Raw genomic sequence first — 16373 nt, 5'->3', positions numbered from 1 at the left:
CTAATATCACCCCAATAAAATTTAAAAAAAATAATAATTTAAAAAAACGATTATGAGATATCACCTCACACCTGTCAGAATGGCTATCATCAATAAGTCAACAAATAAGTGTAGGTAAGGATGTGGAAAAAAGGGAATGCTCACGCAGTTGATGGGAATGCAGACTGGTGCAGCCACTGTGGAAAGCAGTATGAAGTTTCCTCAAAAATGACCCACAGATTCCACTGGGAATGTATCAGAAGAAACCCAAAACACTGATTCGAAAAAACGTATGCACCCCTATATTCACTGCAGTATTATTTACAATAGCCAAGGTGCCCATCAGTAGATAAGTGGATAAAAAAAACCATGGTACATACCCCGTTTCCACGAAAATAAGACAGTGTCTTATATTAATTTTTTCTCCCAAAGTTGCGCTAGGTCTTATTTTCAGAGGATATCTTATTTTCGGGGAAACACGGTATATACATTGAAATATTACTGGGCCATAAAAAAGTAAATCTTACCTTTTGCAACAGCATGGATGGACCTGGACAATATTATGCTCAGTGAAATAAGCCAGTCAGAGAAAGGTTAAGTACCATATGATTTCACTTATACGTGGAATCTAATGAACAAAATAAACTTACAAAACAGAAACAGACTCATCGACATAGAGAACAGACTGACAGCTGTCAAAAGAGAGTGGGTTAGGCCGAAACCGGTTTGGCTCAATGGATAGAGCGTCGGCTTGGGGACTGAAGGGTCCCGGGTTCGATTCTGGTCAAGGGCATGTACCTTGGTTGCGGGCATATCCCCAGTAGGGGGTGTGCAAGAGGCAGCTGATCGATGACTCTCTCTCATCGATGTTTCTAACTCTCTCTCTCTCTCTCCCTCTCTGTACAAAATCAATAAATAAATAAAAAATAAAAAAAAAGAGAGAGAGGGGGTTAGGAGACAAAAAGGTGAAGGGATTAAATAAAAACAAAAATAACCTCATAAACACAGATAACAACTATGGTGATTATTAGAAAGAGGGGTAGGGGAAGGTAAAAGAAAGTAAAGGAGGGATAAATGGTAATGGAGGGAGGCTTGACTTGGGGTGGTGAACACACAATATACAAATAATGTATTTTAGAACTGCATACCTGAAACTTATACAGTTTTACTAACCAATGCCACTCCAATAAGATCCACAGTTGTTGTTTTTTTAAAAAAAGAATAACTTATTTGTATAAAGTTTTAAAACGTTTGTGTGTGTGTGTGTATTGTTTGTGAGTACTTTATATATATAAAGATTAGATGCAAATAAAGCATTGAGAATAAAAGCATTAGATGCAAAGAAAGCAGCTGAAAGCACTTACACAGTGCCTGGCATGTAGTAAGTACTCGATAAATACTATCTAATCAAATTTAGGATAATGATTTCTAGCTAAGGGTAAAAAACAAGGTATGGTAGTATATCAAACCAATCTTTAGTGAGTTGAATCACAAAGTCCAAAGTTATGTTTCCATTCTGAAGTAAATGGTCAAATGAACTCTGGGTCCCTCCCCTGGCATTTTGAAAGACCTAGCAAGGTATCTTCACTACTCACGAGAATAATATTGATTTTAAAATATAAGAAACAATGTTATATCTACCAATGAAAGCATAAAAAAAGAATAGGGCTGGTGAGGATACAGAGAAATGGACAATCAGTTTGCTGGTGGGCATACAATCCAGAAAATCCTTTTTGATGTGGCTTCTTCACAATATGATTAATTGAGGTATTTTTATTTGTTTGTTTAAAATGTATGTTAGAGTTACACATTTGTGTAAGAGCACAGAAGAAATAAAAAAATGTGTCCTTAAACTTTTAAGTGCTTACCCTTCTCTCTGAAAAGACAGGGAGCTATCAGTGATGAGAGACTGGCAGAGGAAATGGCGAGAATAAGGTAAAGAAATGGAGGTTGAGAGCAAATGCTAAAAGAGTTCGGAATCTGCCAAAGATTCTTCATCTGGAATCTTATGAGCAGTCCATGACAGAGATATGCAAATCAACCAAACAGTGGAATGACCCGTTGCTATGATGTGCACTGACCACCAGGGGGCAGATGCTCAACACAGAAGCTGCTCCAGCCCACAGGCCCCAAGCCAGCCAAGGTGAGTGTCAGCAGGCGGTCCCCTGACCACCCTTCTGGTTGCCCCACAGATCGGCCCTGATTGCTGGCCAAGCCTACGGACCCTATCCATGCACAAGTTTCGTGCATCGGGCCTCTAGTTTATCCATATTAAAAACCTTATTAGCTCCCCATGGCTATAGATAATTCCGTCATGCAAACACATGTTTCGGAATACCTAACAACATGCTAACCTGAAAATGTTTAGTAATACATTCTCCAAATTTCCCAAAATCTATTTCTACAACATTTTGTTCCATGGTCAAATAGGTATAGGATAAGATGTATTTCAAACATAATTAAACTCTGTTTTTACAGCAGAAATTACCAGTGCTTTTAATAGTATACTTTGTGAATATGTGACTTCCCAATCTATAGACACTAGTTATCAGTATTCTTCATATGAAAGATAGTAATATTTTTTGCCTATTAATGAGACTATTAATATAGGTGTCATATGTTTCCTTTCTGTTGATAGTTTTTCTTCTAACTTAATTATGGCATTCATAAATACATATAAAATCTTAAAAATCTAGAAAAACATCCATCAAATGATGGTAATGTATTAGGATGGTAATGTATTAGGATGGTTTTCTATTTCTATATATCACTTTTTAAATGTATATAATAAGCTTCACTCTTTTCATAATCAAGGATGAAGAAAAAAAAATCTATTTTCATTTTGAAAAAGAAAAAATTCTAACAGTGCTAGTTTGGTTACGTTGACTTTTAAACTGAGAAAGGATAAAGGTAATTAAATTTTATTTATAAAGAAAATCTAAATGTATAATATAGGAGGTCAACATAATATCAAAGCCCATTTAAATTAGTCCATGATGGCCCATGAACAACTAAATATATCCAGCACTTCAGATCTGAATTATAGTACAAGAGATACTCAAAAGTTCATGGAGTGATCTGATCCACTGAAGTTATAAACCAATTTTTGGACCCTGGCAGTTCAGAAAAAAGCTTTTCTCTAATTACAAATATTTAAATTTAAGTATAAAAGTTCTATTTTCATTCAGTCAACATTTTATTTAATATAATATATACTAGTAAGTGTCATGCATTGTTCAAGATGCTAAGTATACAATAAGTCACAGTTATTGTCTGTAAGTTTACAAACAAGTGGATAAGGCAAAGAACTGTGTGGTAAAGATTGCACTGGGCCTTTATCTTTGCAGCACAAAGACCCTCAACAGTCTTGGACATTCGGGGAATCAGTAAAGTCTTCTTAACAGGTAGCTCAGTTGGTTAAAGCACTGTGCAGATACCCCAAGGCTGAGGGTTCAATCCCCGGTCAGGATACATACAAGAATCATCCAATGAATCCATAAATGAGTGAACAAGAAGCCAATGTTTTTCTTTCTTCCTCTACATTTTTTTAAAAATCATTTAAAAAAGACAACAGCTAAAAGAAAGCAACTAAAAAGGGTTGGAGGGGAGGTCAAGATTCCTGGAGTCATCCTGACTCCTACCTCTCCTTCAGTTCTGACATCTTAACCATCACCAAATCCTATCCATTCTTTTCCCCAAATTTCTCCTGACTTCAACTTCTCTTCATTCTCACTGCCACTACCCTGCTCTAGGCAATACCAAATTTCTTCCAATAGCTTTGTAACTGGTCATACCACAACCACTCCCCCATCCTGTTCCTAACCTAATCACTACACTGTAATTAGAATGATCATTCAAATACTCACATCTAATCGGGTTACTATATACAATTTAAAACACTCGAGGGAAGAGTGGGTGGCCTCCATAAACACAGCCCTCAGGATAAAATCCAAATTTCTTAGCAGTAATTACCAAGTCTTTCAAGATCTGTGCCCCCCCCCCCCCCCCCCCCCCCCTACTTCTCCTGCCACAACTCTGGTATTTCCCACTTTGCACTCTAGTCACAGCAGGTCCTGCTATCTCTGCCCCCAGGGACTTTATACAAAATATTCTCTTCTGCCAGAAATATTGGTTTACAATTCTTCACTGTTCGAATTCTTGTCTTCTTCAGATCTCAGCTCAGAGGTCTGGGAAGCCTTTCTTTATTACTCAGAAACATTTCTGAATAGCCCTTTCTCCACTTAAAACTACCCATCAGAACATGCACCACACTGGATTATACTTACTAGGTTAGTTGTCTGACTCCATCATTTAAAGTAATGGAAAATAGGGATCCTTCTTTTTCACAGTTGTATCCTAGTACTTAGAAATAAGGCCTAACACATAATAGCAGTTATATTTATTAAAGGATTATAAATAAATGTTAACTCGGTTTTATCTGTCCTACTAGATAGATGACAGGCTCCTTACATAAAGAAACAATTTTTATTCTATAAAGTGCTCTACAAATTAAAAGATATTATGAATTTTTATTAAGCACACAGTGAGTACTCAATAAACACTGAATGAAGATAATTGAACAATAAACAGATAAAAATGTTTTCTCGTCCTAGCTCTTTGGCTCAGTGGTTAGAGCATTAGCCTCAGACTGAAGAGTCCTGGGTTCAATTCAGGTCAAGGGCTCTGATCAGGAAGCATGCGTGCAGGAAGCAACCAACTGGTTGTTTCTCTCTCTTCCCCACTCTTCCACTCTCTCTCTAAAAACCAATGGGAACCTATCCTTGAGTGAGGATTAACAAAACACACACACACACACACACACACACACACACGTTGCTTCATTCATAGTTTTCCTATATTCCACTTAAAATTAACTAGAAATTATTCTGATTTTGATACGAATACCTAAAAATGGCAAGACTTCATTTGTACTTTCCTATTTTATAAGATCTGAAACACTACTTATTAAGTAGCTTAAAGGAACAAAATAAACTGTTTTCCCTCCAAATCACATAAAACTATATATTTTTGTTGTTCAGGAGTTAAAAAAGGAATCCTCAAAACTGGAAGACCTAAGATTAAAAAAGCACCCCAAGTTAATGTGCTCATGGGAACATTATTGATCATAGAGAAATTAAAAAGAAAAACAAAAACCACATTCTTAAGCAGTATGAGTGAACCTGAGGTAAGAGTAGTTTTCATGAAGGCTAAATAAATAGCTGTCTGTGAACAAGTCATAGCACCTTCAAATTCATTCAACTTATTTTTCCCTTTGCAAGGAGGCAAGATGAGTTTGAATGGACATGGAGAGGACAAGGTTAATTTATTTTATACAATAGTAAATAGATGAGTTTTTCAAGAAATCTGTGCTCCTTATGAGAAAAAATAAAACTTACATAATTTTGATTTTGGGCAAACAAAAGTTTAGAGCAAAGAACTGAAAATTCTTGTTTATCCAACCCACAACATAAACCATAATGGGATTACGGCTCTCTTGTACAGCACTTCAACTCACTTATATATAAATTGCAAGATTCTCCAAAAAAGTATCAAAATAAAAGGCAGAGGTTGTATAGGGAGATTTAAATGTCTCAATATAACTTAAGATATGAGAGTAAACATCAAATATCCTTGACCAAACATTGTCTGAAAAACTTATGCCACACAAACACTCCCCAAAAGATTTACCTCTGAATATTGCTTAAATTGCCTTTCTTGCCAAGGAATTCAAAACATGTCAAACACGACCCTAAGTATTCCTAAAATATACTTTACTCTTCATTTATCGGGGGCAAACTAGCAATAAACCTTACAGTAAGTTGGTTACTTAATTATCAGTGTAAAGCAAAAGAGAAAAAATGTAATTGCTATTTTAGGTTATTAACATTAAGATGACTGTAATGCTCAATAAAGTATTTTCAATTAAAAAAAACAAATGATTTTCAGTGCTTTTATACTAAAAATTAAATAGATTACATTTAACTGTTTCATTTGTTAGTATAAACCTTACATTCCTTTACTAGGTCTTATCTGATTATAAATCCTTTCCATTACTTACTCTATAAACTATTTATCAGAAACTGTCAGAAAAATATAAACAAAAATAAATGTACTATATGTAATAAGATTAAAGGAGTGTGTGGTCTCAAGGTAGGTATTGTACATTTAAGAATCAGTATTTAATAAGTTCCCATTACTATAAAACAGTCTTTTTCACGTCTTGAAACTATTTAGATGAAGACTATATGGTCAAATAATTATTTTATTTATCTACTTATCCTTTATAGTTGTTAAAATAAGATTTACATAATACATTTGGGGCTTTAAAAATATCTCTCATTTATCTCTGTATTAATTTCTTTAAATATCCCATAGCAAAAAACCTTTCTCATATAAGGTCAAAAGAAATACATTAAGCAGCCAGGCCCAATTTAACCAAGATCAATAAAGTATTTCTCCTTTGAAAATAAAGAAAGGCAGGCCTTATATTTTTTAATATACATAAAAGGACATTTTATTATTTTTATAATTTAACACATTAAACCAAATCAGTTCCCAACTGGTAAGTAATATCTACTATCTTATTACTATAATCTCAAAATATGATTCCCACATAGTTTATAGAAGCTTTGATGTAAAAACAAATTCTTATATACAAAGATATAAATCATACTAATTTGAAGGTAGCAACTAATATATTAATCACTTAAACCATGCCAGAAAGAAAAAAAAAAATTATTTGGCAATACTTAATTTTAATTCATCTAGGAAGCAATTTAAATATTATCATATTGTTAGTTTATAAAAACTGGATAATAGTATAGTCAGGAAAGAGATAGACTAATTAACAAGTTGTTTTTATTTTTAGGACATGAACCTACTATTGTGGATTATCAATTTTCAAAGAATTTGAGTATAATATAGCAAAACTTCAATTATAAGAAATTTAATTTCAACTATCTTTGATGAAACAATAATCTTCCAAGATCTTACCACAGGACCCTTATTATTCTATCAACTATTACATATATACTAGTACATCCATATATATGAAACTATCAGGTATAATTGAGTTCCAGTTGAGAAAAGGCCATAAGTTGTTGTTTTTTATATTTTTGTATGTGAATAATTAATCTTGAATTAAGGCATTACTCTCAGAGCTAACTCTACAAGAATTACATAGCTGATTTTCAAAGCTAAGTCCTTCCTTTTTCATATCATGAAAACCCTTAAACCGAAACATTTAACTGTAATATCCATTTGCAGGTATTACAATTAGTGTGGATCAGCACAGTCCCTTTTTTCATTAACCAAATAAACTGAGAGAAGTTTGTTTTATCAAATGCCTTTACAAACATAGTTTTACATATTACAATGCCTGTAAACTAGCAGACTTCATTATTTTTATTCCACTTATTTCTCTTAAGTCCCAAAACAGTGCTTTTTAAGCCTTATTTGTAATCCAAAATATTACCACCTAATTTATACCATTCACTCACTGGCCATCACATTTGACTAGAGGCCCGGTGCATGAAATTCTGCACTTGGAAAGATGGAGGACCTCAGCCTGATCTGCGCCCTCTCACAATCTGGGAGCCTTCGGGAGATGTCACTCCTAAGCCAGCAGTAGACTTCCTTAGCGCTGAGGCAGAGGCAGGAGAGGCTCTGCCACTGCCACTGCGCTCACCAGCAGTGAGGAAGGCTCAGGACTTCTGGCTGAGGAGCACTCCTCCTGTGGGAGCGCAATGACCACCAGGTGGCAGCTCTTGCATTGAGCGTCTGCCCCTGGTGGTCAATGCACATCATAGCGACCGTTAGTTCTGCTGTTCAGTCGGTTTGCATATTAACTTATTATATAGGACCATCTGTAGATCATCAGAGCCCAACACAAAGCCTGCCATAGTCTCACATATTTGGGGGCTTCAATAAATTTTGTTCTTGGCCCAAATACTCATCTTCAGTGTGTACTACAATAAGCTATTACATAACAGAAGGTGGGAAAAATTAAAAAATACTGCAGCACTACAAGCCATTTAGCATGCTGAGTTCCCACAGTTGCTTAGTGGGTGTTCTGAAACTAGGACATATTTCTAGTATTAAGAATTCCAAATCACTACTTCCAAAGTACAGAAATAAATGTCTTCAAGATTAAATCATAAAACCTTACTAATTTAAGCTGCCTAGTATATAAGTATCCTATTTCTATAAGTTTAAAACTGTAATTAACACATGGTAAACCAGTATTTATTTTAGCAACAAAATAATTAAATCGTCTACGTACTTATCCTTAGTTATAGAATTAGAATATTAAGATAAAATGCATTTTATCTGAACCAGAACTAAAGTGAATTTTATACTATAAGATATATAAAACAAAACTAAATATAATCTATTTCAGGTCACCCAATCTGTTACCTGCATATACTGCTATTATATGACCTCCAATCTAATTTTTCCAGTCCAGGTTGCTAGGAAATGCCAAGAGATTAAGTTTACTCTCTTTAACAGAATAGAGGTTGCAGAAATATATCATTTTGTCATATCGTTGTAACAGGTATGTTTTCATTCAAAACTGATTTAAAAAATGTTATTCAACTGTACGTATTAAACAGCTAAATATTTACATATGTAAATAAAGAACACATGCAAATTTTAAGGTCATAATATTAAACTGCATTGATTTTTGTATTATCAGGTAATTATTTACTTCTACTTAATTTTACTCAAATACTTATTATAGTGCCTACTGTATTTCACCTCATTAAGCACATCTTTTCAATAACGAAAGTGTAACATTAAAAAATTGTAGTTGTAGCCCTGGCCCCTGACCAGTAAGGATCAGTTGGTTGGAGCACCTTGGATTTTGTTCCTAGAACATGCCCAAGTTGTAGGTTCGATCCCTCGGGAGGCAGATGTTTCTCTTTCACATCGACGTGGTTTTTCTCTCTCTTTAAAATCAATTTTTAAAAACCACCTCCTCCTGTGAGGATTAAATGTTTTTTTATTGTATCACTTTAGATGGAAACCTTTCTGAAATACAAAACATAGCTACATATAAAACAGTGTCTTGAGAGATTCTAAGTGTGTTTATAACAATATTAAGGTGCCTTAAACTGATAAATTTTTTCAAGTTTTATATTTCCTTTTTACTGTTTTCCTTCTGTTCTTATTTTCAACTCTCTTATGGGCTCTAGGAGTGCCCCAGGTCTTTTTACATTTGGTTACCAAACTTCTCAAAATTGTATATCATGAGAGCGCAAAATATCCCTGAATTGAGTACTGAGGGATTCTAAAAGCAAGAAATGTGCTTAAGAGCAATGACACTTCTTTATCCTTTTAAGTGGCCTGTTTGTTTGGGGGACTCTGCTCATCACAACGCTTACAAAACAGCAAAAAGAGCCAAAACCCGTTTGGCTCAGTGGATAGAGTATCAGCCTGCAGACTGAAAGGTCCCAGGTTCAATTCTGGTAAAGGGCATGCACCTTGGTTGCGGGCACATCTCCAGGAGGAGGTGTGCAGGAGGCAGCTGATCGCTGTTTCTCTCTCATCGATGTTTCTAACTCTCTGTCCCTCTCTCTTACTCTCTGTAAAAAATCAATAAAATAAAAAATAAAAGAATAGCAAAAAAGACAGACATTAAACACATCATTACAAAAACAATGAGTGGAATAAAAAAAAGTGCAGGTGCTAAGGGACCTTTAACAGAAAAATCTAACTAGGGCTCAAAGAAGGTCTTCCCCAGGATGAAATACTGAGGGCTGAAGAGTGCTTAGCTTAGCCAGGTGGACATTACATTTGGCTTTATTCAAGAAGGTAGCAGAAAGTTTCAGTTTCCTATTAAATAGCCTTAAGATAAAGGAGATGTTATAACATTTATAAGGAAACTGTAAAATATGAGAATTTTAAAAAGAAATTTCTCAAATTTCTGTAATGAAAATGAAAGTATCAAAACCAAAAGAAAAGCAATATGAAAATGTTTTAAAATGGGAAACTATGGCAGTATTGCACTTTGTGGAAAATGGAGTTTGGGATGGCAAAGAAGGCCTCACTGTACCCTTGAAAAAGTACTATGTGAAATATTATTTAATATTCAAGTTCAGAAAACTTCTAAATCACGTAAGACCATTAAAAAAACTTCTAGCAGGATATAACTACTTACCTGAAAAAGTGGCATCTATATATATAAGGCTAAATGACCAACTACAAGTCCATCCAATAGTCCGACCGACTGACTGGCCAGTACATATTGACACACACTAGCAATTTTAAAAATAAACATTGACTCGCATATGCACAATACATATAAAACTCTCACTGGCACCAATCACACACGATGCCTGAATGTATCTTAAGATCAACTATTGGCACTTTGTTGTTATGTCATGTTGTTGTTGTTGTTTACTTATTAATCAATTTATCAATCATTGTTTTTAATCAATGTTGCTTTTATATGTTTGCTATTTTTATATCATGCCTTCATTGTTGTTATATCTTACTGTTATTGTTTATTAATCAATTTATTATTTTCATATACATTTTATTAATTTTCTTTCATCTCTGGCACTTCTATTATAAAGGGCAAATAGCAATATTGAAATATTTTGTTCTTTAACTTTACAATACTGTCATATATACAATTTTTTTTGCAGTAATGTAATTACCACAGGAAGCTTTCTTCTAATTAATTTCCTTTCAATGTGCACAAATCCATGCACCAGGCCACTAGTTTTTAAATAAGTTTGCAAAGAAGTTGTTTTTAATTCTCAGAATAGCAAATTTTAAATGTATAATAAAAACCTACCATGAGCTCTAAAAAAATTCTTGTTACTTGTAACATGATGCATAAATACTGAGAAAAAGATACTTAATTTTGATTTTGAAACATAGTTTTAAGCCTGGGAATTATTTCCTATCAGGCTAATACCTTCTCTTGTATTTAATTAAAATGTTAATAAAATATACACTTTATTAAGTTTTAAGTAATAATTTTGAGCAGCTCCCCAACATTAATGCAGATCTACAGTTCAAGGCCCAAATTATATTAGGCACACAAAAAATAACAGTCTCTCAAAATGTGAGCTTTCATGAAAGCCTACTGTATCACGTAAAATATTAGGTCATACATGAAATCCAAATTGCTATTCACCTGCAATTCTCCAAATGGACATTGTCTCTAACTTCTATGCTTTTTTTAACCTCTATTTATCCTACTTACTCCTCAAGACTTAGTTCAGGCCCAATCCTCCAGTAAGCAGTGCCAGTTATACTTGTAGTCTGAGTCTTAACTTATCTAAAATCTTCAGTGTATAGTGCTATCAAAGTACTTGTCACTCTAAACTACTGATTTCTCCATCTCAGGTAACAAACTGAACTTGCTGAACGTAGGAAACATAGTATATTTATTTCTGCATCTTCAGAATGTGAACCATACATGGCACTCAGAAGGTCTATGACATTAGTGAATATGAAACTGTAGTTAGTAAGAAATATTTATAGGACAAAATTTGAAAGTTAACATAAAGACTATATGCAAAACTGTGAAAGTCTTAAAAGCAGAAAAAAGTACTGTATAACATAAAACTGAGAAAGCTCAAATTTAACTGATGAAATTCACTCCAAATTCTAAGACATTATCAAGGTCAGAACAATCCATTTCCACTTTACCTCCAAGGCATTAGAAAAACTAAAAAAAAAAAAAAAAAAAAAAAAAAAAGATCTATCTTTGTCAACTGTAAAATTACTAAATTAAAATTGTAGAATTTACAAGTAGTATTTGAGGACAAATAAAGTGCTTAAATTGTGAGTGTTCACAGTGCTGTAAATATTAGAAGATAGACATGCCAAATATTTCATAAAAGGTTTTCAGGTTCATTTCAGGTAGGGACCAATTATACCTTTTAAAGGTCTCTTGCAATGTTTTAGCTTCAAGCAATATGTTCATTCTTTCTGACAAAAGAGCCTTTGCCTTTTAACAGCATTCACTACTTTTTGCAACCAGTGCTGATCTTTATAGAGAAATTGCAATGAGATATATAGTGTGAAATCTAATTAGTTCTTTTAAATCTTGATAATGGGAACTTCTTATTTTCTCAAAAAGCACATATGTTGCCAACACCTGAAAAGCTGAAGAGCCCTTTGTAATTAGAATATGCTTTTCACGTGTAAGAAATTTTGATTTGCTAAAAAGTTGCAAACCAGGGGAAAATACCCAACAAAGGTATAATAAACACTAGTTTACCCTAAAATAATTCAACTACATGTTTTAGAACATAAATCAGTTTCTCAGACTTATGCGTGTTCTTCTCAACCTACACCGATGACAATTATATTGCAGAACACTCTATATCAAGTTCAAGCACACCAGAGGTCACCTTGTAACACACGTTTTTTTCAGATTTTAAAAGTGTAGACAGGTGGAAAAATACAAAATTTTAACTACTATATTAACAGAGAAAATAAGATCTTTAGGGCATAAATTTGATGCAGTGTAACAAGTAAACAAAATTCAGAAGGCAGAGATAACAGAATATACATACACATATATATGAAAGATTTAGCCTTAAATTATAACATGCCCATGCATAATATAATGCATAAATGTAAGCCTAACAATAAACAAAAAATAACAATTTCATGCCTGTAATACTGCTCAAGTATCACATAAAATACTTAATGTATCACTCTGCTGCTAAACTATAGCCAATTTCTATCTAATTCATTTACTCACAAAATATTTTCCAATTTCCTCCTAGTCTTACTAGGAAATATCCAAGTGCTTATTTTATATCTAAATTTCCTCTCCTAATATAAACTAGTTCAAAAATACTTCCACCAAGGCCAAGCTATAAAAACTTGACTAACTAAAGGATTTGGGGGTCAACTTGTTTGGTTGTTTTTTATTGTTTGGAGGGGCATGTGTGTTGGTCTTGACTTTGTTTTGTTGTTCTAAGTATTGATTTTATGCTTTTTCGTACACGAATGACATAGTAAATTGAATTACAAAGATATATTCTTTTATTTAATCTTCAACCTCCAAAATATATCAATCCTCATATCTGCAAATACAGGTTAGAGTATATTTTTTAGTCAAAAAACACAACAGGTTATTTTTACATATTTCAAATATCTTTTTACTAGGAAAAAAATCTAAAAATTTAAATTGTTTAAAGAACAAGTCCTACAGAAATATTAAATTTCATTATAGATATTGTTAAATTAGCATATTTTCAAAACAAATATGACCATAATTAATTGCCCAAATAACAAAGAATTCCAATTTTATCCACCCTTCCCCCATAATTCATACTGGTAAGCCAAGGCAAAATAATGTACCAGCAGCTATTCAGAAACCGTCTTTGGGAGTATTTACAGAGAATTCCAGTTTATGGTTCTTTGAACGTGGAACAAGCCTTGACCCAAGACACTGAAGAAATAGTATTGTTTAAAAAGCGTAATTCCAGCAAGTCTAACAAAAGAATTGTTAATTTTGCTGTTTCTTTTGAAAAGTGAAATGTTTCAAATTTCTGACTGGGTTGTAGATCACAAGTTATTAATATAACTCTTACTTGCTACAATTATCAAAACACAGCTTTGATAAAATTTCTGAATATCGTAGTTTAAAAACTAAAGAATTATCCAGCTACAAGATATTAATGTAGCCCTTAATTTCCCTCTTTAATGCAAAACAATTTATAAAAAATAAGAAAATTTTAAACACTCGAAAACTATATTAACAATGACATCAGAAAACAAATGCCAACCAACGTGTAGTTGTTTCTTCAAAAACTGAACAAACATCTTGGGGGGAAAGGAAGGAACCTTAGATACAGGCAAGGTCCATACCTCAAAACTGGCATTTCAAGAATATAGTTTTATGAGGAATTCCTACTATTTGGGACAACATGAATTGACCTTGAAGGCAAACAAGTCAGAGAAAGACAAATACTGTATGATCTTAGATATGGAATCTAAAAACAACAAAAAACACAACACAAAACATACTAGCAAAAACATAAAAAAAGAGATCAGACTTGTGGTTACCAGAGGAGGGTGGGGGGAGGGGAACAGGAGGAAGGTAGTCAAAAGGTACAAACCTCCAGTTACACAATAAGTAAGTACTAGGGGATGTAATGTACAACATGCTGACTGTAGCTAACACCGATGTATGATATACAGGAAAGCGGAGAGCAAACCCTCAGAGTTCTCATCACAAGGAGAAATATTCCCTTTTCTTTTTGTTATATCTATAGGAGATGGATGTTACCCAAACCTGTTATGGTAATCATCTCACAATATATACAAACCAAACCAGCACGTGATATGCTTTAAGCTTATACAGTGATGTATGGCAATTACTTCTCAATAAAATTTGAAAAAATTATTATTATACTTTTACATGTTAGCTTTATATTACATTTAAGCCATTTGAAAGTTACAAACCTTAGACAAAGCCTTCATTGCCTATGATCTACTTTTCAAATGTATGATCATAATGAATTAAAAGTACAGTATACCTTATGTCCAAACAAGTATTTAAAAGGCTTATTTATATTCAATCTAAGTTCCATAGGTAGGAATGGTCATTAACATACTTCAATTCCTCAAAATTCTTGTCACTTGTCACATAGAAAAACCTTAACACGATAAATTCAAACTACAAACGTAAGCTTTGTGAATGTTACAAATTGTACCCAATAGCTAAATTTCTTCAAATACAGCGTAACAGTTATAAGGATTATGGCAAGGAAGTATAGAGATTAGTACACTAATAAACTGAGGTCTTCAAAATAAAGACAACATTTCAGGACTGATGCTTCATTTAGATACAAAAATATCTGGTTACACAAGTGTACCCTGGGACTCTGAAAAAACATAACAAAAGTAAGTTTTAGATACAATGATCCCTCTGAGTAGATACTAGAAACTGCTGACACTTAAGAAATGTACAGAACTGCCCAAGTCTAAATAAGCTTATAGACCGCTGGCAGCTATGATGAAGGCAAATGCTATACAGTCCACATCTGCAACCCACTTTGGCTTCAGCATCCCCAGAGAGACTTAGAAAACATTTCTTTGGGGTAGGTTGCAAAACATTGCTTCCTCTTTTATTCTCATCACCCCCATTACGATACAAAGCAACAACACACAACAAAATCCAATCAGCAATGGTAAGGGGCTGAAAAGCTTCAAAACCTTTCCAGCTCCCGAATCCGTATGCATTCCACCTGTTTGTAAATCCACACTCACACAATCACACAAACCCGCTGCTGATGGCGGGGTGGTGGTGGTGGGGGGGGGTCAATTAATGGTTTGGAGTCTTTTCTTCTTCTACCTAAACGTGGGGCGGGGGAGGAGGACGATACAAAACAATGGATACTGAGGGTGGGGGGGGGGGGGTCGTTTGGTCCTGAAACCTCCAGTGTTGAGTTGGGGAAAGGGGGGAGGGAGGGGAAGAGGAGTACTTTTCCTCCGTCTCTAAAAGCTCCGGTGCAAGAGACTGCCTGCCATCAGGCATGTCCGACAGGGCAGTCTTCAATGCCTACAACTCGCTTCACCTGGCAGCGCACCCAGAGCCTGCTCCCCGCGCCCCACCGAAGGGAGAGGCGGCGAGGAGGGCGCGAGGGGAGCCCCCCCACCCCGTCCCGCCGCCGCCGCGCCGGGGACCCCGCCAAGCGTTACACGCCCTCCCGGGCGCCCACAGTGTCCCTACAGCCCCGACCCGGCGGCTCCGGGAGCCGAGGGGAGCCGGCCCGGCCCGCTCGCTCTCCCGGCGCCCCCGGCCCGCGCCCTCGCCCTCGCCCTCGCCCTCGCCCTCGCCGGGCGCTGTCCCGGCCGCCCGCCGCCGCCGCCGCAGGCCTGGCCCCGGTCGCTGTCAGAGCCCGCCGGCTCGCTCTCGGCGCCCGGCCGCGGTCCCTGCACGGAGAGCCCGGTCCCAGGGCCCGGCCCTCCCGGCGACAGCACCCAGGAGAGCCGCGGCGGCGGCGGGCGGCGGCGCCTCCCAGGGCCCCGGCCCCTGGGGCCTCGCCCCGGCCCCGCCGGCTCGCGCCAGTCAGGGCGCGCGGGGCCTCCCCCTACCGACAGCCCGACAGCCCGGCCGCCCGACGGGCAGGAAAGGGAGGCAGGAAGACCCGACCTACGGACACCCTCCCGCCTCAGCCGCCCCAGGTTACCGTCAGGAGCCCCGACTCCGCCATCCTCCTCGCTCGCTCGCTCGCCCTCCTTCCTCCTCCTCCTCCTCCTCCTAAGAAGAGACGCTGCCCAACCGCCGCCCCCCGCCCGCCCCTCCCCCACTCGCCCCGCCCCGCCCCTCCCCCACTCGCCCCGCCCCGTTCGCCCCGCTCGCCCCGCCACACTTTCGCTTCTACCACCCCGTCCCGCCCCGCCCCTCCGGCGCC

The 16373-nt window shown here is 36.5% G+C and overlaps 1 protein-coding gene across 3 annotated transcripts in view; it reads right to left on the bottom strand.

Moving 5' to 3' along the window:
* The window catches only part of SHOC2 (SHOC2 leucine rich repeat scaffold protein), a 46953-nt gene that overhangs the window by 29816 nt on the left and 764 nt on the right, over positions 1-16373 (bottom strand). The window contains exon 1 of one of the 3 annotated variants that reach the window (XM_036438974.1): positions 16149-16257. The exons of the other annotated variants lie outside the window; for them this stretch is intronic. The gene's annotated coding sequence lies outside the window, so the exon portion shown is untranslated. Of the gene's footprint in view, positions 1-16148; positions 16258-16373 lie in introns of those variants that run through there. 3 annotated transcript variants of the gene reach the window in all.

This window comes from Pipistrellus kuhlii, unplaced genomic scaffold, assembly GCF_014108245.1.
Source record: "Pipistrellus kuhlii isolate mPipKuh1 unplaced genomic scaffold, mPipKuh1.p scaffold_m20_p_15, whole genome shotgun sequence".
Lineage (NCBI taxonomy): Eukaryota > Metazoa > Chordata > Mammalia > Chiroptera > Vespertilionidae > Pipistrellus > Pipistrellus kuhlii.
This window is presented reverse-complemented; position numbering and strand designations above follow the sequence as displayed.